The following is a 27,656-nucleotide window of genomic DNA, read 5'->3' on the forward strand; positions in this document are numbered from 1 at the left end:
ATATTGCAACACACACTAAAAGTAGAAGTGGAGATAATAAAATCCTGTGCGAAGCAACTTGGTGAATATTGAGAAATGTAAAAAGGGAGGGATCATCAATAAGAGCAATGCAACTACATCTAACTGAAAAATGACACAAGAAAATATTAAAATCGAAAGTCTTATAGCCAGTGGGTCTTTAAAGCCAAATACTGAAGTTGAAAGGTGAAAATCTGAGGGCAGCAAGAGATCCAATTCAGAAATTGCAACTGAAAAGAGACAACCCAGAGGCAATATTCATTCAAACCCTGATGATCAGTCTGAAAGAATAGAGCCTGAGGGCAAAAAACATTCAGACCCTTGCACTAAATTTGAAAGGAGAGAGCTCTAGGGCAGGAATTGCGCAGGCCTTAGCAATGAGCTGGGACAGAGAGATCTTCAGGACAGACCCCAGTCAGGACCTGGGACTGGGAAAGTAAGGAGTTAGCAGGGGACCGTGTACATCCTGGAGTTTCTGAGAATGAGCTTCACTTGAACTTGAACTGAATGTTCTGGCCATAACCAAATACCGAATTTAAATTAATGCATGACACTGCATACTAAGGGAGCAGAGCAAAAGAAAAACCAGGAGAGGCATCACAGCTAATCCAAGACTGAAGCTGCCTCCTTCAGTGTGCAAATCCAAGCTATCAAGTGACATTTACAAAACTGGCTGGTCAAACAGCTTGCCTAATGGGCATTATGTCTCATCAAATGGCATTATCATTTTTTCAGGATATTCAAAACTCTCCAGCAATATTTAAGAAAGGTGACTTTCTCTACACAATACATGGGCTATATAACTTCTTTTGCTTTATTTTGTCTTACTAGTATGCACTATGTGGTGATCTATGCTCATAAATTTACAGCAAAAATATTAAATTAAATATTAACCAGTAATATGGAAAAGAGTTTTTTAATGATGTAGTTTTGCAAAGGGAAAAAATTCTTAATAAATATTTGCAGGTGTTCTGCCTTTCTAAAAAATTAACTCTGTACATGAGGATTTCCAGGATCATATACAAACTGCCTAAGTTAGATATCCTGGAATATACAACAGACATTTCTTTCCCATCTCAGAATCCTGGCTTCTTAAATCAAGATCCTAAAATTCATTCATAAGGCAGTTGAGTGAAAGAAGCACCCCAGAGGTCTCCTGAGGGCAGCTCAGAACCCCGATAATGGGAAGCTGCTCTGAACACAGTTTAAGAAAGGAGATTTTAGAGTTGTGCTCCCTGGAATCCCTCAGTGTTCAGCCAAGTAGCATCTAATGTCATAAACACCCACTGGTACTACTGATAATCAAAGCACAAGCTCTGGAATTACCCTAAAATGAGTAAAAATTAGTATCTCCTTAAGTAAATAATGACTTTCAGTGCATACATCCTTCTATGACATACTAAATCAGGTTTCAATTTCTTTGGTGGTTTTTTTCCTTTCTTAAAAGGTACCCTCAATTAAAAGCATGTCCACTTTTCAGAGGCCATTTGCAGCAGTTTTTAAGCTATACAGGGGTTTGTCATAATATTTCAGCCCTTTCAAACATATGCAGAATATGCTATTTCTTCATAGGAAGTAATAAGCTCTCAAACCTTTATCCTTATTCTCATTATCCTCAAACTATTTCAGGTTTTAATTTAGAAATGGAATGACTTGCAGATTCTTCCCATGACCACAGAGTCTTTCGTCCTTTAATGAGGCAGCAGTTGATGCCTTTTAATGGGAATGTCTGACTGTTCTGCTTCACAGCAATTCTTATATATTCAAGAATTATGGAAGTAATCACGTTCTGTAGAAATATATCCCACTACAGCGAGTGATATGGTTCTCAGATTTCCAATTTACGTGTTTTAAATTAATAGCTGTTTACTCTGCTGTACAATAAAAAGGGTAGTTATCACTGGAGCTAATTCATTACATAGTACTTTATTTCTGAGATTCACAGTCTTTCCATGTACAGGACACAAAGTAAGCAATTACAATAAGCATATATCTGTCAAGATATAAGGTAACATTTAGATTACCTAAGCCACTTTCTGCAAAGACTCATCACCATGCCATTTAAAAGTCTTTAAAGAATGTATCTGCCATCTGAAATTGATTAGGAAAAAGGCAAAATGGGAGAAAGTGAGGACAAAAGCTTTAAGCACCAACAATCTAATTTTTAATATAATGTAGATTTCATTCCCTTCTGGTTTAAGTTACACCATTTGTTCAGCACTGCCTTCAGCATTTAAGGGAAAATAAGACTGAATGATATTTCCTACTCGGTAACATAGCAGTCAATAAATGTCCTTTAACATACATTTAATCAATTCTACTCCTTACTGTAGGAAAAATTCGAGTATCTTTATTCTTCAGGAAAGTTAAGATCTGCTTTTTCTACTTTGGAGTCATTCCACCTTGGTTGTAAGCAGAACAGGCAATTCAAGCAACCTACCTGAAAGAGTAAGAAAATCCTTCTTGGAACAGAACCATCAACTACCTCATGTTTCTTCAGGCTTGCAGTGTTTTCTCTGATTTAAGGGAAAAGGGATAGTGGGGACAGCTCAGAAACAATGAGCTAAACATTTGAAATAGAAAAAGATTCCCAGCTGATGATGGCTATGACTGCCTAGGACGCACAGAGTACTTTAAACAACAAAACCTAAATATAAGCAAAAAAGAGACATCCTTTAAATGTTATTTGCTTTGTTGTTTGTTTTTCATCCACATTTTCTGTGATTAAATATGCATAAATACTACAGCTATACTATAGGAAAAGGTATTAGAGCTTTTAAAGGGAAACTACTAGCACTGAACAATTGGTAGCATTCATTTGATCCATCTGTATGTATATAGCTGCAATGCTGAAAGAGAAACACAAGTGGAAAACACCACACACAGGTGAAGACTTCTGAATTACAAAACTGTCAGTATTCTTCAAAGCTGTTGGCAGAGTTCACCTTTATAGTATTTGAGTCCTTAGAAGAAGTCAGTGTGGTTTTGTTGCACAGCTTGTGATGGAAGAAGGGTTTAATATAGTTAGAAGTTTTTTTGCATATTATATATGTATTTTCATAGAGAGTTCTTTAATTGCTTCTCATAATTGCTACTCTAAATTTCAACTAAGCTACAGAATTCACAGAGTTTTGCAAGGAAAAAGTGATTAATTGATTCCTGAGTGTATGTTATTTCTCTCTTTTAGAATTCTGTATTGCTGAACCATTAGAAATATTTATCTATTAAGGTAAGTTTCATTATATATTTTAAGCATGATTATTTTGATGATTTTGATGTAAGCTATGTGATCATCTCCTCTTCTTAAATGTAAATAATGAGTGTGCTATATAAACGGAACAATCTGAAAGAAATTGTACTGCAGTCTTAAAACTCTCAGTAACTAAAAAGGCTCTGGTGCATTATGGAAGTATTGAAAATAGCTGGTTATTATTTAACAAAGGAAAAGATGCTTCTGAGCATGAGCAACTTTATGTTCTCTCATTAAAGAAGTTGATCTACTAAAAGACTTCAAAGCTTCAGTATTGCTGTTTGAGAAATGCGATGCTTACTTCTTTAGTCAACAAAGCAAAATATTAAAACTCAAATTGTTTTCTTTAATGCAAAATATTTTCAAGATGCAATAACTCATTTTTCAGTTCAAAACTGTGAACATGTAATTTAAATTGTGATTTATTGAGGTATTTGAAGAAATAAGAGATGTTATAAAGTTGCAAAAAGTAATATCTGGCAGTCAACACTATGCAAGATTCAACATTACTTGAAGACTTATTCCAGCTGATGGCTCAGACACTGAGTTAGGATTTTGTTCAAATATCAGAGACACAGTCATGACTCTGAAATCCAGATCTAGCTGAATAGATATGAATACATATGACTGCAAGAGAAATTATATGTGTAGAACTCATCACATCATCTGGTGCCTCTTGTAGCTTAGGTCATATTTCATTCAATATCCAAACCAGTATAAACAGTATGACATCTTAGGAAGTACAAGCTGTAGCTGTGCATTGACTGTAAAATGCTTTGGGCAAAATTAAAGACTTGAAGAGGGTTACTCTGGAAATTACTTCACATTCATGATTTTATTATGCTACTGAATTATAGATAGGGCAGTTCATTCCTGTGTCATCCATGAGCCTGTCATTGTAAGCAAAAATAAGGAGTAGGTTTTTACATGTGTATGTAAACTATATTACTATGTGTTTAAGCATGTATCTATACACAATTCAAACCTGTACAAAACTTCTTCCTAAATACACCTTTTAAAAATCTAAATCTGGAATTTTAAATACCATGCTGATTTAGTTCTGCTCCATATGACAAGTAAATTTGGAATCAAGATCTGCTACTTGGGTATTTAAAAGTGATTATTTCATTTTCCTACACCTTTTAATTTACTTTTTAATTAATAAATCACTGGGCACTTATTAATGAAGAATAAAAATATTTTTAAGGTAAAAAAAAAAAGTTTTCACTTCATTTGGTAAGACATGAAATCTTTCATTTGCCTTTCATTTGCTTTCAGGGGCACTTTCTCTTCAAATATCCCAGAACATATGAAATCTTTGCTAGGAAGATTTACACTGTTGAAGTAATCACTTGAAAATGTAAAATACAGAATCAAATATAACAGGATAGAAACAAAAAAACCTCATATTTTCATTTCAAATAGTGATTTCAACACTTTAGAGTCAACACAGAAATTAATGTAATAAAATTTCAAAAGAAATACAGTGAACAAGATATTTAAAAAGCTTACCACCTTTAGCCAAAATATTCTCTTATTTTGTCAAACACTTTTTACTGCTTTTGAGAAAATTGATCTATAAACACTGCACTGCCTTGACCAACAAGGCAACACTTGACATGAATTCATGAATAGAAAGCAGTGTTAATGCCAATTTTAAAAATGTAGCACGTAAATATTTTGAATTAAAGCCTAATTAACACTTTGGGAGTATTTCTACTGAGTTCAGTGAGCCCATGGTGTCCATCTTAGTGTGCAGCTCACTAGGCTTGTCAGAGAAAGCAGGCAGTGTGACTCTACCTGCATTTAAACTTCACCAGCTCAGGCTCAGTAATACAAACATTCCTCTAGACGTAGTCACTGGAGATTTTAAAGATGGATAACTATCACATCAGTTTCACAGACAGTGAGGCTAAGGCTCAGAGGCTTTACAATTCCCACAGCAACCGGCTTGTAGAATTTATCTCTCCTTGGTTGGTGTAGAGTGTTCCATATTCTCATGCTACAGCATTTCCACCATAACCTTAGAGCAAAGCATTTAATGTATTTTTCTTTGTTAGCAAAACCTCCTTGGATACAAGTAGAAATAGTGAAAAAGACCTATGCAATTACTTTCCACAGATCATAGAATCATAAAATTGATTAGGTTGGAAAAGACCCCAAGGTCCTTAAGTCCAGCCATTATCCCAGCACTGCCAAGTCCATCACTAAATCATGTTCCTATGAACCACATACACAAGTCTTTTAAATACCTCCAGGGATGATCATTCCACCACTTCCCTGGACAGCCTGGTTCAATGCTTGACAAGCCTTTTAAAGAAGAAATTTTTCCTAATATCCAATGTAATCCAATCTACCAGCCCTGGTGCCACTTGAGGCCTTTTCCCCTTGTCCTACCATTTGCTATGTGGGAGAAGAGACCAACCCCACCCCACTCTCCTTCTGCCAGTTGTAGAGATAAGGTGCTCCTGAGGCTCCTTTTCTCCAGGCTAAACACCCCCAGCTCCCTCAGCTGCTCCTCACAGCACTTGTGCCCCAGAGCCTTCCCCAGCTCCGCTGCCCTTCTCTGGACACGCTCCAGCCCCTCAATGTCTTTCTTGCACTGAGGGGCCCAGAACTGAGCACAGCATTTGAGGTGTGGCCTCAGCAGTGCCGAGTCCAGGGGGACGGTCACTGCCCTGCTCCTGCTGGCCACACCACTGCTGATCCAGGCCAGGATGCCATCGGCCTTCTTGGCCACCTGGGCACACCCTGCATCGTGTTCAGCTGCTGTCACCAGCACCCCCAGGTCCCCTTCCACTGGGCAGCCTTCCCAACCCTTCCCACACTGTAGAGCTGCCTGGGGTTGTTGCTACCCAGATGCAGGACGCAGCACTTGACCTTAGACCTTGCTGAATCTCATACAGCTGGCTTTGGTCCATCAATCCAGCCTGTCCAGATCCCTCAGCAGAAGCTCCCTGCCCTCCAGAAGATCAACACTTCCACACAGCTTGGTGTCATCTGCAAACTGAGGGTGCACTTGATCTCCTTGTTCAAGGAAGTGATAAAGGCATTAAGCAGGGTTGGCTCCAATTCTGAGCCTTGGGAAACACCAGCTGTGACTGGTCCCCAGATGGATGTAATTCCAGTCACTCTGAGCCTGGCTGTCCAGCCAGTTTGTTACCCAACAAAGGGTACACCTCTCTAAACCATGCCAGTTTCTTCAGGACAGCATCGTGGGAAATGGTGTCAAAGGCTTTATTAAATTCCAGGTAGACAATAACCAGTCTTCCCTTCATCTGCTAAACAAGTCACCCTGTTTGTCATAGAAAGAGATCAGGCTGGACAGCAGGACATGTTTTCCATAAACCTATGCTGGCTGGGCTGGATCCCCTGATTGTCCTGCATTTTCTGTGTGATTGCATTCACAATGATCTGCTCCACGTTGTTCCCCAGAACCAAGGTCAGACTGACAGGGCTATAGTTCCCCAAATACTCCTTCTGCCATTCTTACAGATGGGCGTCATACTGGCTAGCCTCCACTCACCTGGGACCTCTCCAGTTAGCCAGGGCTGCTGGGAAATTATCTGCTATGCAAGTAAATATTCCACTCCTAATTAATTAATAATTAGCATAAAGAATGAGATCTTTCTGAAGGTAGGATCAAAAAAGTGGGTTGATGCAGACAGCTGCAAAGTACATACAGATGCTGGGAGTTTCTAGGTGTGTATGAACTTTTAAAGGGAAACACCAAAAGAAAAGAGATGAAAATAGTACATCTAGAATGGACTGTATTCCTTTGAAAGTTACTATAGGTGGTGGGCTGAAATATCAATACTGACATAGTAATTGCTTACATTTGAGTAAGTAAATATTTCCCTGATCCTCCTCTGCATAACTGACCATTATATTTCCCTCAGTGTCTTTCCTGCCTGTACATTCAGAAATAAAATTTAGAGGAAGGACACATGCTGGGACATAGCATCCCTTCTCACACTTTAGGTCAAATAAAATACTGTGGTAAAGATGTAATAAATTAAGTTATATTTTCAGAAGTGCATTATTTTATGCTGTTTCAGCTAAACCTATTTAAAACATAAAGCAGAAAGACATCATCTGCCACTGAAGGAAGACAAAGAGATCTACTGGCAGCTTAGCCTTTCTGAAAGTCACTTATATTCAGTATCTAAATTTGGGTTTTAGAGTCTAGCTCTGTGTTCTCATGAAATACCCTTAAACTTTTCAGATTTTTTTTTTAATAAAATACTCCCAAGTAAATTAAATAAAAAATAAACATGCTTCACATTTCCTGCAACAATTTATATAATTTACCTTAATGTTACTGTATGATTTATAACAAATGGATATGATTACTTTGTTTTCTGTCCTTTTCTCATCACAATAGTTGTGCAAAGTGTGGTGCTATGTCCCATGGTCTTCCTGGAGCTTTGTGATGTCAATGTTGAAGCTAAATCTTTGAAACCACATACCTAACAGAAGGACATATGTAAACGAGCCTTCTGTCACTCCTCAGGCCTCTTGCTTTTTCCAACAGCTCTAATAATTCTCTAATAATGAACAGTATCATTATTAAGAGAATCACTCTCCACTTTCCTACCCAGTCCAAGTTCCTCCTTCCCTTCCATCCCAAGATTTCACTATGCTTGTGCACGTTTAGGAAGAAGGTCTTTAACCTTGAAAGGGTAGGACTGTTGTAATTTTCTCTCCTTCCCTGAAACATAATGGCAGTCTTTTCTGAGCAAAAGTCCAAGGGGAATTTTCTCACACTGCTGCAAAGAATGAGTAAATCTCCCAAATCAAATAGTATTAGTGAGTAACTTAGTGTGCCTCATATTTAAATAGACATTTATTGCTGTTACTCCTGTTGAGTATCTTCCTTCTTAATCCAAAACCGCAAGTTTGTTTGCAGTGCAATTCATTTTCTGTGAAATCAGTGCATAGTGATTGTACACAGCACCTCAAAAAAATATGTATTTTCCAGAAAGATGTGGTTTTTTTTTTCCAGTCCAACTCCTGGCAGTTTCCATTGATTTACAGAATTTTTTTTTTGTGTTCAGAAATGGCAGAGAGAATGCTGAAGTAGAGTGGTTGCAAATTAAATGGAAAAACCTAAGGAACACTCATCTTCTCTTGAAAAATTCTTGTGTGTAAGGAAATGAAAATTTGCATGCATTTGTATTCAAAGGAAATGACTGGGTAGAGGATAATATCCCTACATGAATTTTAAAGTTATCAGGCACCTCAGACACAAACATTTCTAACTGTTTTAATAAAATTGTTTTGATAATGCACTGTGTTTGACTCTTACTAAAACACCTTCATAATGCTCAATCCTGACATAAGAAAAATAATTAAAATATATTAAATTCATAATACTCCACAACATTTAGTGCTAAAGAGCAGCTATTGAATGACACTTCCAGTGAATGGAGCCAGAATATCTGGTCATTAGATGATAGCAGCAATATTTAAGGTAGTAAGCAGATGTCAAATGAATTCATCAATACAAATAAAAATCTGCTTAGCAGGATCAAACCTCCATCTTTTAAAGCATCGGTAATTTCATTATGCTTTCCATACACAGAGGACAAACTTATATTTTTTGCTAGAATTGACTTTTGGTTTAGAGTGCTAAAACATTAAAACAAGGATGGAAAACAAACCTTCAGGAAAGTCTGCAAAGGAAGCACAGTTCCTTTTTAATTTGGAATGAGTTGCAGAAACCTTCCATAACACATTTGCCATCATCTTCTGCACCACCAGTACACAGCAAATGATACTGCTACAGTGACACCCAGTACAAACACACATAAAACCTGTTTACCTGTTGATAGTTTTCTTAAATGAAAACGGTGGATGACATAAACTTGCATATATTTATAACTGAAGGAACATAAATAATTAGATTACTCTGTTGCCTTTTCCTTGTTGTTGCTTTTTTCACTCCCATCCTTCCTTTTTAAATGATGCCTTTCCAGGAATTGAAATAGAATGAAAGCTCATGGGCTTGTTTGAATCTGCATAATACCATTCCAGATGCTCTGCTTTATCTTTGGCCTTCAGTAACAATTAAGCAAAACAATGCATTTAATTTGGAGACCAAATTTTTAAAGAAGAATAGAGAGTACTGGATTACACAGAATAGAATTCAACAGAATTCAGACCATGTAGTCTGAAATACCATACACAATTCCCTTGTACTGTCATAAAAATGCCATCTAATCCTTTTGTCTTCTCACAGTGGTTTTTCTGACATGTATTCCAATCTGTTTGGGTTTTTTACTATGGTGATGGCTTTCCTCAATATTCTTCCTGTACAGAATCCTACAAAAGGATTCAACAAAACAAATAAACTACTATCTCTGTATAAACTAAATTTTCTACCCATTACTGATGTGTTTCCTCTGTATTATCATACAAATATCCTTATTTTTGATGCTCTTTGAGGTAAATTGTTCTCTTTTAGAAAAAAATATCTACACAGTGACCAATTTTGCCTTATCCCTTCACAGAACTGGGAGGGCTTTTCCCTTGACTCTCCAATTCTCTCAATGTGACTAGTCAGAAATTTTCCCAGATAAAATGAAACAGATTTTTTTTCCTTTTTTTTTTTCCCTCTCTGCCCTCTGGACTCACCTTGCTATAATAATATGCTGGCCTACTTCTTTCTATTTAACATACTTTTAATAGTTTCATCATAGTCAAATAATTCTTGATATCAAGCCTATCATTGAGGTAATAAAATTCTCTTTGGCTCTTCTGTAATTATATTTATCCTGCCTTTTCCTTGTCTACCACTCTTCAGACAATTTAAATATCACCTGCAAGATACAGTTCATAATTTACATTTGCTTGAGGCTGTACTGGATTATTGACTGTGGTCCCTTCCAACTTTACCTTCCTGTGGTATGTAAGATCACATACACTTTGTTAGTTTGAGCTTCTGTATAGTTAGAGTTTATTATAAAAATAACAAATTGCCCATTGAGTAAGGGGAATAGACTGTAAGTAAGAAGGGACCCTTCTAGCTGTAGTTTTCCAGTTATGAGTGTGCTACCCACAATCACACTTTACAATAGATTGTAGGCAGGCTGGCTAGGGATGAGGTGATCTGCAAGAAGCTGATTTGTTGCAGGTACAAACTGCAGTTCACACCTTTCCTTATTAGTTCTAAAGTGAATGAAACAAGAATTGGAGATAAACTAAATAAAACCTTGTGAGACCATAGAAACTTAAAGTTCATGTTGGAGCACTTGGATCTACTGCTGGCTGTTTCATTATTTTCTATTTAGCAGATACATTTCTGGCAGCGGAACTGAGGACTCCCTCTCAGTGATTCAATTCTTAGGAGCAATGAAGCTTCCTCCAGCATTCAGCTCCGTTCAGCAGCAACTAGCTAATTCCTTCCTGCACGATCAGGAACCACTAACCATGCTGAGGCAAGGTACCTGTGCATTTGCCCCTTCCCTGGCTCCTCACAAAACTGAACCCATAAGGCAGACTTGTGGAATGGCTCAGACTACAGATAGTCCAGTAAAGAAATTTATCCTCTTGCATTTCAACAGAATGGATGTTGCACTTTTATTTAAAAACAGAACTCTCTAAAGAAGTGATACAGTGACATGCACTGTTAATGACCACCAAACTGTGGTGGCCTCAGCAGGAGAAAAGGCTTGTCCTGGTCATCATTGCTTGCTTCTGGCATGCTCCAGGCACCTGCATGCTGAACATACAGATTTTAGTTGGCTTCTTTCTGGTGTCTAACCCTTCTCCTATCCTACAGTGAGTCTCAGTGATAGAAAAGGTTTCAAGATCCCATTCTGGTAGCCAAAAGCACTCATAATGATATATGATAGCTTTAATAACCTTACTAATTAGCCTCTTCTTCCATAAGTTCATATGCCAGTGTAGATAACATAGAGCATGTTAAGAAAAAAGAGGCTTCATGTGCTACTTTGTCATGCTCATAGCCTGGACTTTCTCTGCAGCAATTATCCTCCTTATTTTCAAATCAATTTTTAATTTTCACAATAGACAATTAATAAAAAAGTAGTACTTTAAAAAGATGGACTGCATCCGTGACATGCTCCCCTTTTTTTTACTCCTCTTGATTTCTGAAATGACCATGATAGGGGAACAAAAGATGTGCTAATGAAACTCACAATCACATTTTAGTGACTGTGTCTACAGCCAACAGCTGGCACTCTGGTATCGACTGAGCCTTTCATATTGCCAGAAGCCTTTTGAATATTAAAAGCTGGTCTTTTGACAAATTCTGTTCCTCCTGTGACCGAGTCCAGACTTACCATTGTCCATTGGAAAAATGGACAAAGTTTCCACAGTTTTTGCATGCTCTGCATGTGTTGCAGCTGCTACAGTTCCTCTGCATGGCTCTGGTTGACGTGTAGAAGCTGGCCTTAACTATTCAGAGCTACTGGCTTATGCACAATGATTCAGAGAATTCCCTGGTACACATCACTGAAATTCATTGTTGCATGAAGTGTGCATGGGTGTGAACATATGCGGGTGTGTGTAAATAAATCCCTTCCTGGCCCCTGTAATGATGTAGTGACCCTGTAGCTGATGCTATGAAGCAGGAAATCCAATTATACCTCACTTAGCGTGCATAACTAAAAATATTATTATTGGTCATAAAATTATCCAGCCCTTTCAAAAATCAGATCTATGAACTATGTGGCTGAACTCCTCAGGCTGACTTCACGCTGTGTGAGGAAGCGCTTCCTTTAATTGTTTTAACTCTGCCTGCATTGTTGCAGGCTGCACTTTGGTGTGAGAGAAGATGGGGGTGAAGTCGCTGACTTTCCTTCTGAAATGTCTGGGAATTTTTGTCTGGGAGCAGACTAATGAAACTGCACAGAGCTTTCATATACACTATATGGCATTTCCCAAGTCAAAGCAAAATAACAACCAACCACCACCAATAATATGTGCTTTCCAAATGTGCACTAAAATGAAATGTCAACACTTTGATGAACAGCTTCTGCAGCAAAACAGCATGTATGTTACCAAATGGCATCAGACCACTGTTTACATGAAAAATGAGCATATTGAAGTAAAAGTACTCTGAACTGCCACATTCCGTGCTATTAAAAAAAAAAAAAAAGTCCCTATTAGAGCCAATAGCAAGCCACATTATCTTTTAAAACCTCGAGCATACACAGATTCATCATATTGACAAATGAGGTGGATGAGAATGGAGAAAGATCCCCGGTACTTACTGTGCTGTGAATTCCTCTCCTAAAACTTCAGTTCCAAGGGGAACACTCACAGAACCACAATGGACAGGCTGAAAACCACAGAGGTTTCAATGACAAGGCACCTGTGTTCAGTCTAGTGCTTTGGAGTATCTTCTTTCCCTCGCTGGAGGGATATTTTAACTCCACTAAAATAAATTCTTTTCCCCAATTCAGCACCTTGGTAATATGAGCCTTGACATGATTTACTTCAATTTTCCCATAAATATCCTCTGAACATTAACTTCTATAAATATATTTCAGGAGGCAGGTCCTTGAGGATGCCTGCACAAGCTAGTTTATTTGTATTTGGAGAGTAGAAAAAAATGTTGTATTTGTGAATTTCCCCATGCTGCTAGTAAACTAGACAAGCTTAATGGTGCAGTAAAAACCATATTAATCAAAAGTTCAAGTCATATTTTTATATACTGATAGCAGAGGTTACAAATAAGACAAACAAAATCCCAATTGAGACTGAATGCTTGAAAACTGACTGTTTCCTAGCTAGTCCCTCTCCCTTACTGAGGACAGTCATGTCTCAGAAATCACAGGTGACAATCACAATTCAAAATCTTTTGTATTTTACTTGCAATTCCGAAAAAAATATCCAACACTGCCTTTCTGTGTGTACTCATGCATACATGCATTTGAAATAATGGCTTGGGATGCAAAGGCATTGTTCTTGGCAGTCTTGGGTAATTAAAGATCTCTTTCCCCTTTCCTTAGTTCACACCTCATCTAGTACAGCCTCTGTAAACTACCCAAAAATTGCAAAATGCTATTCCAAAAGATGTACACCTTATCTCCCGTGAAAAGCTGTTACATTTTTTTTCTTAGTCAGCCATGAACATTAAATATCATACAATAAATCTGCTTATTCTGAAAGCTCATGGATTTTATTACCTTGGCAACAAAGTGATCTAACTGCTTTTAGCTGCCAGTTTTAGAGTTTTCTGTGTCACAGAAAAAGCCACGAAGAGACAATGAACAGTTAACTGACTCCTTTCCTAATGCTTGCATCATCAGCTTCTACAGATGGGAGAATAGATACAGTGTGAAAATTAGGTCCTTGGTTGCTCAGAACCAGTTCTAGTTAATAGATGAACTGGATTAAAAATAGATTTTAAGGTTTTATAACAATCAACAGCAAAATCCCAGTCAGGAATGGAATTTTATTTTCAATACATCAAAAGAACATTTTAAATCTGGAAAAGAAAAACAATGTGAAAGAAACAAAATATTTGAACAAAATAAAGTGGGCTTTTTTTTCACATTCATATCTGGATTTTCATTAATAAATAAGCACTCAAATGTGGTCAGCAAAGATTATTACAAATGAATAAATAAAAATTGAATCATTTCATATGGAAGCTCCTGTAAGTCTCCCTTTTCTTTAAATGACTGCAATAATTTGTTGATTGTCTCCAAATGGGGGAAAAAAAAATAGTGACAATGATTCAGACATCTAAAGCTTCAGTTCTGTTGTATTGGTGTCACTGAGAGGTGAAAATCTCCCACCCCAGCATGAGGATGAGATGAGCCAGTTTCCTACAGAGGCTGTATCCAAACCCTATCAAAACCTGCTGCCACTCCAGAGCACACTTCCAGGAAACTTCTACCCAAATGGAAAAAGACTTGCAGCACTGTCTTTAAAATCTTGAAGGCAGCATGCTCAACTGAAAAATATAACCAAAGTTTGAACTTTCTCGAGAAAGTAACCATACATAAATGGCACACCAGGGAATCATATCAAACATTGTGCAGTGTTTTTTGTAACAAACACAGCAGGTAAGAAAATATTTTTTTTGGTTTTTTTCTGTCAATCCTGCAAATCTAGTGTGAAATATGAAAAGCAGTTAAGGCTCTCCTAAGTATGATCATGATTACCAAAAAGAGTTGGAGGGAAAACTCTTGTGAGTTACAGCTCAGAAGCCTCATCATGGGCTGCAGTAATAGAGCTAATTTATCAAAGTGGGCACAGTATGAACCTTGAAGATATTTTTTTGAGTTTACACCAGCCAGAAAATAATATTATTCCCTAGTCTTACATGGAATTGGTTGCATCTTTATCTAGTCTCCTGAAAAAATCAAATGGAGACCTGTTTTTCTGAATATTTTATGCATTGAAAGGGAACTACATTTGACTGAATCAGAGATTTTTTTAAAATTTTATGATGTGTTTATCAGCTACTCAATGTTTTTGTGTTTTTTATAAGAAAGCTAAAACCTGATAGGAAAGAAATACTGGGGTTTGAAAGACAATATCTACAAAAATAAAGACATTTTTAAGATTAAGCAGCATGGTTTTGAATGTGTCTGATAGAAGTACAAAATGGTTATAATTCCATGCCATGAAGTAAAGATTAATTGTAATTAGCATTCCTTTCTTCAAGGTACTTACTGTAGTCAAGTTCAGGACTACACCTAAGACTGCTTCACTGAAATGCAGTCAAGGTTGGTTAAGTGTTAGTTTAAGACTGTATGAAGTTGTTCAGAACACATGTACATGTTTCTCTGGAAAAAAACTGCAATCTCTTCTGGTTTCAGCATGCTCAACACATAAGCTCTGACTGCTTTCCTGGCAGGGTCTGGGTCTCTTCTTCTCCAGACCATCAATATTTAGAAGGAAAAGCCAATAAATTTCACTAAGAGGGACATTTTTTTCATTTTTTTCCCCTGAATATACAGAGGAATAAATCACTACCTGAGATTCAAATGTGCATGAGACACTTGTCTCCCGTAAGACTCAAACGGAGATCTGAGTAATCAGCTAGACACTGAGCTGCATTATACACCTTTCTATCCTCTCCCCCTCCTCTCTCATTTTTTACCATTCCTTTTCTGATAGCTCTTACCTTTTCATACCCTAATTAGACATCATTTGTTGCAGCCCTTGCTGGTCAGAAGCAGTTACAGGAGCCTACCTTTTCTCACAGCTCAGCTTTCTTGCTTGAATTGTCAGGGTAACCTGGCACTTTTCAAGAATTGATTGGTCACTAAAATCAAAACGTTAAATATTTAAAGTGGCACCACACCATTCATAAAGTGAAACCTAAAGTGTTTGTTTACTCTCTGCTAATTATTTTAGTTCAAGCAGGCAGACTCAACTGTCTACATTATTAATTAAACCTGTAAAAATGAGCTAAGGACAGGAAATGTTCTTCTTGCTGTTAGCAGTGCTAAGATTAAACAGCAATTCTCATTAGCTGCAACATGAAAACCTTTTGCTCTAAACTGCACCAATACAAAGCCAAAAAATCTTATCAGTTCATATTTCTAAATGGTTTGGAGAGAAGATTAGCAATTGTGAAATCTCAGATGTTAACCATTTTGAGGAGGTAAAAGTAATGTTACTAATTTACTGGTGTTTGTGGCTATCTTTGGCCTGAAATACAAAGATCCATGTTCTCTATAAGTAGCATGTTTTAACGTTAAAGAATTTGAAGGTTTTCTTAAAGGAAAATTGAAGGTTTCCCCAAAGGTCATACAATAGCAATATATAATATTCTACATAATGACTTCTACCAGTGATCTACTTCTTTACAACTACATTTTTGCTATAGGAACATCATCATTGGATTTTGTTATCAGGAATGCTGTGATAGAAACCACAACAAAAATTTACATCCATGCTGAAAAGAATTGTGTGAAAACACAATTAGTGTTATATGTTTTTATATAAATTTTGATTGTTTCATTGCACTACCTGAAGATTCCTCTGCTTGCATTTTCCATGATGACCTGAAAGTCCATTCCATCCGGTCAAAAGTTTCACACAGTGGTCGAGTGTTGATTTTCAGTTTAGGGCTAGAAACGCTCAAAATTCTCGTTTTTGTTAGACACGAGGGGACAGATTCAAAGGGAATGGAAGAGTCTAGTTACAGCTTGCAAAGAGGTGGGATAGATATAAGCACACAGGTTTGTGAACTGCAACTTTTTAGTGTTGCAGAATATAAAGCCTACCACTCTGCTGTGTGTCTCCACAGGACTCTGGAGCCTAATTATAGAGCTGTATGAAAAAGTTCTGCTTGTCAGCAGAACCAGCAGGAGAGAAAAAAAAAAAATCATATTTTTGCACATTCACAGAAGAATAAAATATTTAGGCAGAAAATCATCATTGCTGCAGATGGACACTTACAGAACAAAAATGGGTAATTTTTGTGCAGTGCTGCTTGTCACTAGCGTAGCCAGAATACATTTGGTAACAGATTTAAAATCCGACCTAGAATTCCTCAGTCACTGCCAGTGGCAAAATGTGCTTCATAGAGTAGTAGTGGTTGAGGATTGTAGGAAAATTCAAGGTGGTGAAGCAGCTTTAAAATGAGCAGTCAGGATGCCACCAAATTTAGCATTGCTGAACTTGCTTATGCCAACAGAGAATTTATCTCTTGATGGTTTTGAGTCCCTCGGAGTAAAGACTAGCTACAAAAACCTGATGACAATTACAACAAGGCAAAATGTGAGGATCTGACCCTATTGAGGCAATGAGGAAAGCAATCTAGAAGAGGCATTAAAGAGATTAAAGAGATGCACAAACTGTTAATGAAAACAACAGTCAGCAGGTGCTAGTGGCCAATAGATTTTAACGGCTTACTTTCATTATATTCAAAAAGACACCTTAAATGCATACTTTGAGTGAGAAGAAATATACTTATAGAAAAGCTAATCTATACTACCCAAAGCATTTTTATGAGAGATATAACTTGACAGGATGATAGGCACAATACCTGATTCCCAGTGGTGCTCAAGTGAGAGCTTCCACCCAGTATATAAAAAAAAGTAACCTAGAACAGCGTTTTGTGTGTGTGTGCTGTGTGACCCTCCACAACACTAATAGAGGGATTATCCATTTGCAGGTGCAGGTCTGTGACACAATAGGTGAATAATTTATGTGGACTTTCCCCTTCTTTCCCTCACTTAGCACCAAGCAGAGAAAAGGGGATTCATCACTGCATGGCTCTCACAATTTCTGCACTACCCGGCCTGTGTTTGCAGGCACTCAGTGGAAAGCCTTGCTCTTAAACTCAAGCTGTAGTGACCTGTACTTTCGGCTTTGGATAAGTGTTTTTCTCTTATGCTTGTTAAATGCAGTGTGAATTTTATGTGCAAGTGCTTTTTTTCTTATTCCTTTTTTCTTTCTTTTCCCTTGGCATCATCTAATTTGGCAGTTCTTGGAGTGCTAGAGAGTCTCTTTAATGTATCTCAAGGCACAAGGACTCTGACTTTACTGCATTAACAGAATACATTTATTTGCTGCCTTTATACGTGGCAATGGGAACTGATGAAGGATTGTGTTCTCAATACTTCCCTCATCTCCTTCTTTGCCTGACATTAGCAATAAAATACAAATTACAGAAAAGGCAAACCAAGCATACAAATTAAGAAAACTAATTTCATGCCAGCCAACATGTGAGAAAACCTCAGGTGATGAGGAAATCAAAGGAAAATGGCAATAAAACAGACTACACTAAGAAGGAATAATTATAACTAAAGACACAAATCCAACAATATCTTTATACACTAGTAACTAATAAATGAAAAATATAAATTAGTAGAAAGTAGTAAAAATCTCCTCAATAGGACCTTCTGTCTATAATCTGACAAAATATCTGTTTTCTTGAACAATGAAAAAGAGTTTCTTCCTATATCTGTTAGCTGTCTTAAAATCTGCCCTGTATTATAAAGAAGTAAAACAACTCTAAGTTTAGTGTGCTTGACGCTGAAAGCTGATTTTGTTCTGTTTAATTTTTACTTTCAAATTAATGGATGTTTTTCTCAGACAATTCAAAGAAGGTTGAAGTCTCACTAACTTGTAAACCTTTGTATTTGCTTTGCTGTTACATCATTGCAATTCTATAATAAAACCAGAAATAACAAAAAGTCCAAAGTCACTGCCTTGCATATAGCTATTTACACTGCTAAATATTCCAGATCTTATTATACCACCTACAGGTAGTTTTTAGATAAACTCTTGGGATCCCTTGAGCTTCTCTGTTACTCTGTTTTAGGTTCCAACGAGCAAGTGTGTCCATTACAGGTTTTAGAGAGGTTTTTCATAACCCATGATGCTTTGACTTTAAACCAATCCTCAGAAAAAAAAGCCTGCTGTTTTTTTTTAAATCTTAGATAATACATGAAACTAGCATGCAGTTTTTGATATAGACATTATCTTCAATAAACATTACAAGTGCTCAGCTGACTGTATTTTCTCATATGCCAGCTTTTACTTGATGCAGAATGTGACATCTGAAACTACTAATCATTTTCTGTTGAAGCAAAATAACAAAAACTATGATAAATTCTTCTTTCTCTCACACATTATTCTCATTCACAAATCCTATAATCCTATATAATCATGCACATATTGTTTATAATTTCAACATATTTTTGTAAGCTTTGAAAGAAATCCTTGGCAAATTCCTTTACATTCCTTTACAATTAAAGTCATGCTGCTTCAATGGAACTATTTTGCAAAGATTGACAGAGAAGGAATCTTGCTAGTAATTTATGGATACTTAATGAAAACTTACAGAGATAACAGACATTAGGCAATGACCTTTCAAGTGTAGAATCTTTAGTGCTCCTGTACAATTAATGCTTCCCGATTTTCTCAACCTGTATTTATTTCCTAGGGAAAAACTTTGGGTTCTGTATGGTTTCAACCAAACAGTCTGTCTTGCTTCTACTTTATGGAAAATATTCAAGAATTTAATCCAAATTCAACTGAATTTCTCTGCTTTGATGCTGCTTATTTTCTCCAGTTGTTGATTAATATGCCCCTTGTGCAAACATCTTCCTCCTACCTGAAGCCTTCAGTAATGTCTCAATTCCTTGCTGATGACATTCAAATTTCCTCCAGAGATGTCTTTTGAAGTCACAAACAGAGGATTACGCTCATCAGTGAATGACTCAGGCACAAAGTGATTGATAAGACAAATAAATACTTAGATCTTAGCAATCAGTCAGATGTGATATGCAAGGGGGAAAACAAAACTGCAGACATTTCAGCTATATATCATGTTTTCTAAATTATATTCCAACAGCCCCCTTAATAAATTATCCTCCCTGGTTATCTGATCTGGCATACATTTTCAATTATACCTCTTCTCAAACATGCAACAGTCAGTCTTCCTCAAGTCTGAAGTTACTTCAACGTCCAAGAAATATCTTCCCAAGTCCAGACAGAGGAAATAATGCACAAGTGGTTTTGAGTTGAAAATCTGTGCACACACACTTCAGAGAGACTTTATGACATCAGAGAAGTCATGGCTTTATTCCCAGAGTCCCTGAGCTGAGTTTTATGTAAGCAGCAACAATACATGACACTGCATATGTTACAGGGGAGTAAGAACATTTTGAGCATCTTGCACAGCATGAGACTGAGAAATCAGGACCTTGTATCACCTCAGATGTACAAAAGTCAAAAGCCAAACAAAGAATAAAGTGGTGGTACAAGAGTGAGTAAATTATTTATTCCTGTTAATTCATTATTTTTGGAATGACAAAACAAATGAAAAATCTTTAATAAGGAGAACTTACCTTTTAAAAGAATGCCATGTGAAAGTCCATGTGCTTGTTTATAATGAGTTTTGATCTGTGTGACATTTTGGTAACCTGAAGAATAAGTTAACTTAGAAAAGGGGTCTAAAATGTACGTATTTCAGAAGCAATTGTGGACTGCTGCTACAGTCTTCAGAGAAATTTTCAAGACATTTTGTAGCATATATGTGTGATCCTTGCACATGTCATCGTGTTGCAGATAGTATCTTGGGCTTTTTTTCTGGTGTGGGAGGTGATCTTGAAGACATCTGTACATGATCATGGTAGCATGGTTGTGAAACACAGATGTCTTTCCTTAGCTATAGGCTCTTCAAAGGTCAGAAATAACAGCACAAAAAAGGGAAATCTTTGAGTTAAGCCACACATTCCTTGATTCAGGGATCATTTTTTGTTTACAGACCTCAGTGCAACGCAATCTTGATTTATGACTATCATTGCCTAGTTGTCACGATGATGATACATTTTATAATGGAATAAAGGACCTTGCTAATAAAAAAATCATCTAGGGCAATCAGAGTTCTAATCTAAATAATATTTAGTATAGATCTGTGATGTGAATTAGATGGTTGAAGCAACTGCATTTTAATGTGGCATGTGCATTTTTTAAAATATATATATGAACAGATGTATCTACAAGCTATAGTAAAAAAAGAAAAATCTAAAATTTATATATAGAATTGTTGAACTATACATCAAAGTAATATATATAGTAAATACAGAAATATACCTGGGGGAGTGTTGCTTTTAAAGTGCCACTATACTTTGTGGCACTTTGTATACTAACACTATACAAAGTTTATCATCATTAATTTTTTCCAGAAAGAGGGCTGTAGTACAACATTCCAGGCAATGAATGCTTATAGAAAAGAAATCAGTAAGAATAGGAAAAACAAATTGAATGGAATTTTAATTTATCTCTATGTCCAGAATTTCAAATTAAGTTTTGTGCTAGGCATATTAAAATTCCTATATAGGAACAAGTTCCTGAAGTTGTCAGTATTTTCTATTTCATCCATTCTGTATATCTTGCCACCCATCCAAGCCATCACAAGAATAAATGTAAAGATAAATAATAATAGTGATTACATTGTAGTAATATGGACATGATGAAGTTGAATAACTTTGTCAGACCAACATTGCTGAATATCACCCAAGTGCTTCAGCCTGCCCAGAGTAATTTCTTGGAGTGTCTGTAATAATTAACTTTAGGAAAATGTTCTCTGTGAGAACCACCTCAGAAGAAGAGGTAAAACATATACTGGGACTTCATTGATTTTGGTGTGGTTTTGTTCATTACACTTCAAATCTATGTGGAGAACTGTGAAGAACAAAGCATAAATAGCATATGAAAGTCTGTAGAGTAAGCTAACGGGGACAATGGGTTAGTTTTCAGAACTTATGATATAGGTGTTCTTGAACAGTTAAAAATTAATCACCTTTCCCAAAAGTAAATTTCTTTTAATATCCTTGCCATTTACCATTTAGTTTTGAGGGCACATTCGTGGGGAGAATATTGCAGCAAACATAACTTCTGAATATGTCTCTTGATGGCTAAGCATGAACTTTTCAAGCCTAGTGCCTGAATATCTTCTCAAAATATTATTATAAGGCCGTTATGCTTTTAGATCATCTTCTTCTGTTACTATGACCAAACAATCTTCTTCATTTACCTGCCCATCTGTGCAGCCACTACTCCTGATTGAATGCATAGCAAGGTGGTTACAACCCACAGCAGGAATGTCGCAGCCACAGGGCAATGTCCATCACATACTCAATGAAGACTATAAACCCAACAAAAATCAAATGTGATTTGTGAATTCTTGCAAAGTGATGCTATTTAGTAAGAGAGGACACCCAAAAGACTAGCATGGTACTATGTCTACATGGATTACAAAGCTGTATATTTAGCCTTGACCAAAATGATATGAAGGCTAGGAGTCCCAGTGAATATATAGTAAACCTTTAACTGTTAAAAACTGAACATTTTTCACTCACAAGAAGGCTGAAGCCAAAGTTCCTGTATGTTGAGTGAAAACTTGTCATTCTTTACCCCTCTCAGGAACTACAGTGAACTACCTGCAAAGTTTGTCTGCTTTTAGTTTCAGCTGCTGAAGGTTCTCCAAAGACAGCATCATGTTTTAACACCATTTACAAGAAAACCTTTAAGAGCGTGCTGAAAAAGGAAATTCCCAAAAGAGGCTGCTGATGGATGGAAAGATTTTGATGTATTTTCTATTTCTAGGTATGGGAATGGAGAAGAGTTATCAATTTTTCCCAAGACTGATGTGTAAGTTTGGTCCTGAAGGAGATGTAGAGAGGTGAGCTATGGTGGTGTAACTAGTACATGACAGCATGCATCATTCTGACATAACCTCATGGCCCTGTGAGCTTAGGAACTAGTCTGAGTGGATGACTACACAGAATGAGCACGTTGTGATCAAGAACATCAGCCTATATCCATGCTATACATCAGCATGGATGGAAATTCTAATGTTTTATTGCATTCTCAACACACAGAATCTGACACAGAATTTCCCTTATTACATATCCACTTGCAACACCTTAGAATTGATTTGCTGCCTTTACGAAATACAGTGAGAAATCACCCTGAACTTCCTTCTAGAAACCAGCGCATAAGCAAAGATCAGATTTTCTTATGGTTCACACACTTTGGGATATTTTCATAAATCAGGCAAGAAATTAATTATAAAAACAAACAGATCACATTTCCTTCCACCAACTAGAAAATGTTACTGTTGCTGCTATTGCAGCTTGCAAAGACACAGAATCATTGCTTTTCTATATATGTGCATGTATAAACACATTTATACGTACATATACACACATTCTAAGGCTTTGAAATCTTTAAGCAAAATAAGAATGTATTTACCTTATAAAGTTTTAACTATTTCATGAGTTGCAAACCCATCCCCTAATACAGTGTTATTGATCAAAACCACTCTGGAGATAAGAATCTGTAGGCACTCCATCACTTCCAGAAAGAGTATTTTTCCCTTGTAAAGCACTAAGTTGTTAATCCAGGGTGTAAGAGACCCTGAAAAAAGCACCAGAGAAGCCATGCACAGAAGGAAGAAAATATTCTGTGAAGCTTCTACCAATATAGTATTAGCAAGCAAATGTATATTTCACATTGATTCTCAGGGAATTAAGAATGCGGTGTAAACTGTGGTGGATTTTATTAAGCATTTAGAGCACAAGAAATTGTTCAAGTGGTTGAGGTTGTTCTGAAACTCAGATAAAGTGCAATGCAGAAGCTTTAGCAGGAGCATAAGGAGGGATCAGACCAACAGTGGCAAATTATGCAGTGCATTCATAGGAACTAAAATCTGCGTTGTAGGCTACAAGCAAAAAGAAAAAATGAGTCAGAAGAACGATTTTTTTTTTTTCAATGCCACAGAACCAATCACCTCAGATGGCTCAATACCTTGGTGTGTATATTCTTAACACATAGATTTCTATGATGTCTTTTGTAAAGACTTGCGTTAGTTTAAAATAAATATTTCTATCATTAACCTAATCAGAGAACTTTCAGTGTGTTGAATCTGTTCACTGGAACAGATTTCTCTATATTTCTAGCAAATCAGATTTAGCCTTTTTGAACATACCAGATTTGTAACACGCAGGAGGGAAATCTGGATCTCAGACTGTCACTTAAAGCATCATAGTTTTAACCTCCTCTTTCCATACAGAGCTCTTTACCTTTACTGACACCCTCTGGTCCCTATGTCTAAGTCAGGTTTGAATTTGTTCCAGCTCTCCTTCAAAAATTTACTCTCCAAATCAATATTTTGTGAAGCACAGAACTGGACATTTTGTGAAACTCCCATAAATCATATCACTGATTCCCCAATAGTTCACCATGTCAGCAACTTATTCAGGGGACTCAAGCAAATTTACCAGTCACGACCTTCCTGTATTGAATCTGTGCTAGCAGTCCTACAAGTTATGCATTTCTTGAAGTTCCCCTTTATTATTTTCTAACAGCAGAGCTTTTAATCACACCTTTTATCTTAGCTGCTATGATATTTTTCCTCAAGACGTGTTCTCAAAGCTGCTTTCTTTCAAATTCTTAAATAGAATTCAGTCAGTGAGATGTTTTTATTTCCTGTTTTCCTTCTCAGTACATCTGCCCTCGTTATAAAATGAAATTAATATCCTTTCCCCCGATATTTTTACCTAGAATTCAAAATATGACCTTCAGTTTCATATTGACCAACAACCTACACTTTTTATCTCCCAACTATCCACAGCTATCTTCACACTTTCATATCATGCTCTGCAAGTTCTGACTTTTTGCACGGGCATTTGCTTTGCAAGTGTATGAAACAGAAGTGCTGCATGTTCAATAGTCCACTTATAGAACTACTTAGCTGTTATCACCTTCAAGAGTGCTTAACACTTCACCCCCCGTAACGTATTTGTTGTCTTCCAAAACTTTTTCTTCTTAACTACGTCTTTTAAATATTACCATGATATATCAACAGTATATCTCTGCTGAAGGCCACTGTACATAAAACATTCCTCAGTTACAATAGTTCATATTTCAGGTTTTCTGTCTTTCTTTCAGCATGCCTGAATAGTAAACAAGCGTTTGCCTTTCCCCTCACAAGATAGGCAAGGGATTTCGGGGTAGGGGGGGAAATTGGGGTTTGGGGTTTTTTTGTTTTACTTGAAACTTTGGAGGTAAGGGTTATAATAACTGAAGTCAATTTATTAAATATATTATTAGAAATTATACTAGAGCATTTGATAGCTTTTTTAAAGTAATGGCCTAGTTATTGCTAATTCTTTCAATAACTCCCATAATAATATTAATCAGAATGAACTGATCTTGCGCTAATATTGATTGCCATAAAGTACTTCTGAAGGAGTGGTACTATAACTCAGCAAGAATTAAAGGCACTTTTATTAATCAGAAAATGTCATTCAAATTTTAATTATCAGGAATCTCTCTTTAGCTTTTGGCTAATAGTGAGTGTGCAATTTATTTGTAGTTTCAAACTTCAGGGTTTCATCAACACCTCAGTTGAGGTCTAGGGGAATACCAGAACTCCTCAAAAAAGAAACTGGCACCAGCTCCTTCATTTTAAAACAAAACAAAACAAAACAAAACAACTAAAATTGTGTAATTCCAAGGAAGCATTACTTTTTAACAAAAAAAAAAATAAAACAAAACAAAACTTTGAAAAAACTTTAAGCTACATTTTTGAAATATTGCAACACATAGAAAACTTAAGTCCTAAGTACTCACATTACATTATCCTGTCTAACTTTTGTTACATGAAGTTTCTGAGCTTAATAGAAATGCAACTAAACATCTGGGGAAGTATAGATATAGTTTTTTTTGGTTTTTTTATTTAAAAATTTTCAAAAGACAGTTTTGTGCTCCACATCACAATAACTCTCAGTTCATCTCCTAGCCAGTTCACAGACATTCCACATAGTCCTATTAACTGTCCTTATATCAGAGAAGAAAAATCAGTGCATCTTTATGTAATTCCATCTCTGCCTGTCAGCAAGGAGTCCTGGCACTGTACTTTTCTAATTCCAGAGATAACTGTTTATCCCAAAGCCAAGTATCATTCAAAACTCAAAACAACACAACTTTCAGTGCATCACTATAAACTCAATATGCTGGGTTATTTCCTGATTCACCCTCAAGTATTAGCACGGTAGCTCTCCCAGACATAAAAAATTAGCACATTTGAATAGGCATTCCTTCTCTGGAGTATGTATTTGTACTAAAAGCCTCACATCTCTCTTCGCAACTCATTCACTGCAGTAGTTTGCTCCCTAGTTAAATGACAGGAAGCATATAGCAGATCACAGTAATTTCTGCTTCAACTTTTCTGCTCAATTATGACAATTTCAACATAAGATTCAAAACAAAAAAGCAAAACACATAAACCTGCAGCCCAAAAATGGGATCTCTCACCGTTGCCGGCTTCACCGTAGACTGCTCACAGAGATGCTGCGATGGTTATTACAACAAATAATCTGCATACACTCCAAAGTCTAACCAGAGAAATCAGTGCCTGGCTGCGGGAACGGCACAGACACTTACCGCTGCTGTGGCACCGTCTCTCTCGCCCTGACTCTCAGTGTCTCTCTCCCATCCTCCTGACAGCCTCAAATATAGCAGTCCCTTATGGTGCTGAGCCTGGGGGAGCAGAGGATTGCAGAGTTGGGTTTTTTCCCTTTTTTTTTTTTCCTCTCTTTTTTTTTTAAACCATCCAGAGGTAGTTCTCCAGACCCGACCGCCTCTCCTCCTCGGCTGGCTCAGTGATGGAAAGCCCCAGGTGAAGGCATCCGCGCCGGCAGCTCCCGCGAGCCCCTCCCGGCCCCGCCGTGCCCCCTCCCGGCGGGGGGACCGAGGCGCCTCCCCCGGCTGCTCCCGGGGGGGCGGCGGAGGCTCTGCCCGCCCCTGCCTGGACGCGTGCGGATCTATAGATGCTGTGGATGTGTGTTTATGCGAGTGCCATCTCACACCGCCGCCCGCCGCCCGCCGCTCGCCCCTACCCCTAAGCGCGCAAGGACCCCCCTCCTCCCGCTCTCCTCCTCCTCCTGCTCCTCTCCACCTTCCTCCCCGATTTTCGCCGCTTCACTCCTCTGCCCCGGAGCGTGAAGGCAAGAGGGCAAGCTGGCGAGCGCTGTCCTCTGATCTCCTGCTCCTCTAACCCAAGACACCAGCTTCTTCCGTCCGCCACTTTCTGACCCCATCCTCTCCTCTCTCCTTCTCATCCCCTTCCCCATCCTCCCTCCAGGTTTGGTTTTGGTTTTTTTTTTGGTTTTGGTTTTATTTTTGTTTTTAATGCGTTTTATTCCTCTCCAGCGGTTATGACCCTCCCTACCCCCGCGCCCTGCAGCCGGAGCCGGGAGCCCGGGGGCCGCGGCTGCTGCTGACCGCAGCGCAGCTCGGCTCTCCTCCTCTGCACCGCGGCTGCTCGGGCTGGAGGCACACCCGGGGCAGCCAGCTCGGGGCCGGTAACCGGAACGCCGCGGCTCCGGCAGCCGCTTCCCCCGGCGCTCCCGTCCCCATCACCCACCCGCGCCGCGCTGCATCCCCGCCCCGCGGCCGGCAGCGCCCCGCCCGGGCCGGCCCCGCGCAGCCACGGGCAGCTCCCGCCCCGCTCTGCCAGCCGTACAGCTTGTGGGTTCGCACTCTTCTGCCGCTCCCTAATGGCTGTCCTCAGGATCCAGGCTGATTCTAATCCGTCCTTTCTTCTTTTATTTTTATTTTGTTTTGTTTTCCTCCCTGTGGCAATGACAACTTCTGCTATGAGATTTAATACTTTTCTGGCCTTCTATTTTTTTCTTTCATTTCCTTTTTCCCCTTTTGCCTTCCACAAGTAGTTAGGACTGTTTTTTAACTTATGCATTAACTGAGTAATTATTGCACTGTTCCTATTCTCTGAGATTTTTCTCTGCTTCAGTGACTCCATTTCAGTAGTTGATGGTTTCTGAAGCTTTGTGGTGTACAAATATGTGTGTGTGTGTGTGCATTATTCTTAACTAACTTTTCTCTGTACTTTTTCTTTTTTTTTTTTTTTTTT

The 27,656-nt window shown here is 37.8% G+C and overlaps 1 protein-coding gene across 3 annotated transcripts in view; it reads right to left on the reverse strand.

Annotated features, from left to right (window-relative positions):
• The window catches only part of CNTN5 (contactin 5), a 602,350-nt gene extending 575,937 nt beyond the window's left edge, over positions 1-26,413 (reverse strand). Inside the window, exon 1 of one of the 3 annotated variants that reach the window (XM_015638959.3) lies at positions 26,168-26,413. The gene's annotated coding sequence lies outside the window, so the exon portion shown is untranslated. Of the gene's footprint in view, positions 1-26,038 lie in introns of all 3 variants that reach the window. The other 2 variants (XM_015638922.3, XM_015638933.3) reach the window with 2 other exon arrangements.
• Between the last annotated feature and the right edge of the window lie 1,243 nt (positions 26,414-27,656).

This window comes from Parus major, chromosome 1 (assembly GCF_001522545.3).
Source record: "Parus major isolate Abel chromosome 1, Parus_major1.1, whole genome shotgun sequence".
NCBI classification, from domain to species: Eukaryota; Metazoa; Chordata; class Aves; order Passeriformes; family Paridae; genus Parus; species Parus major.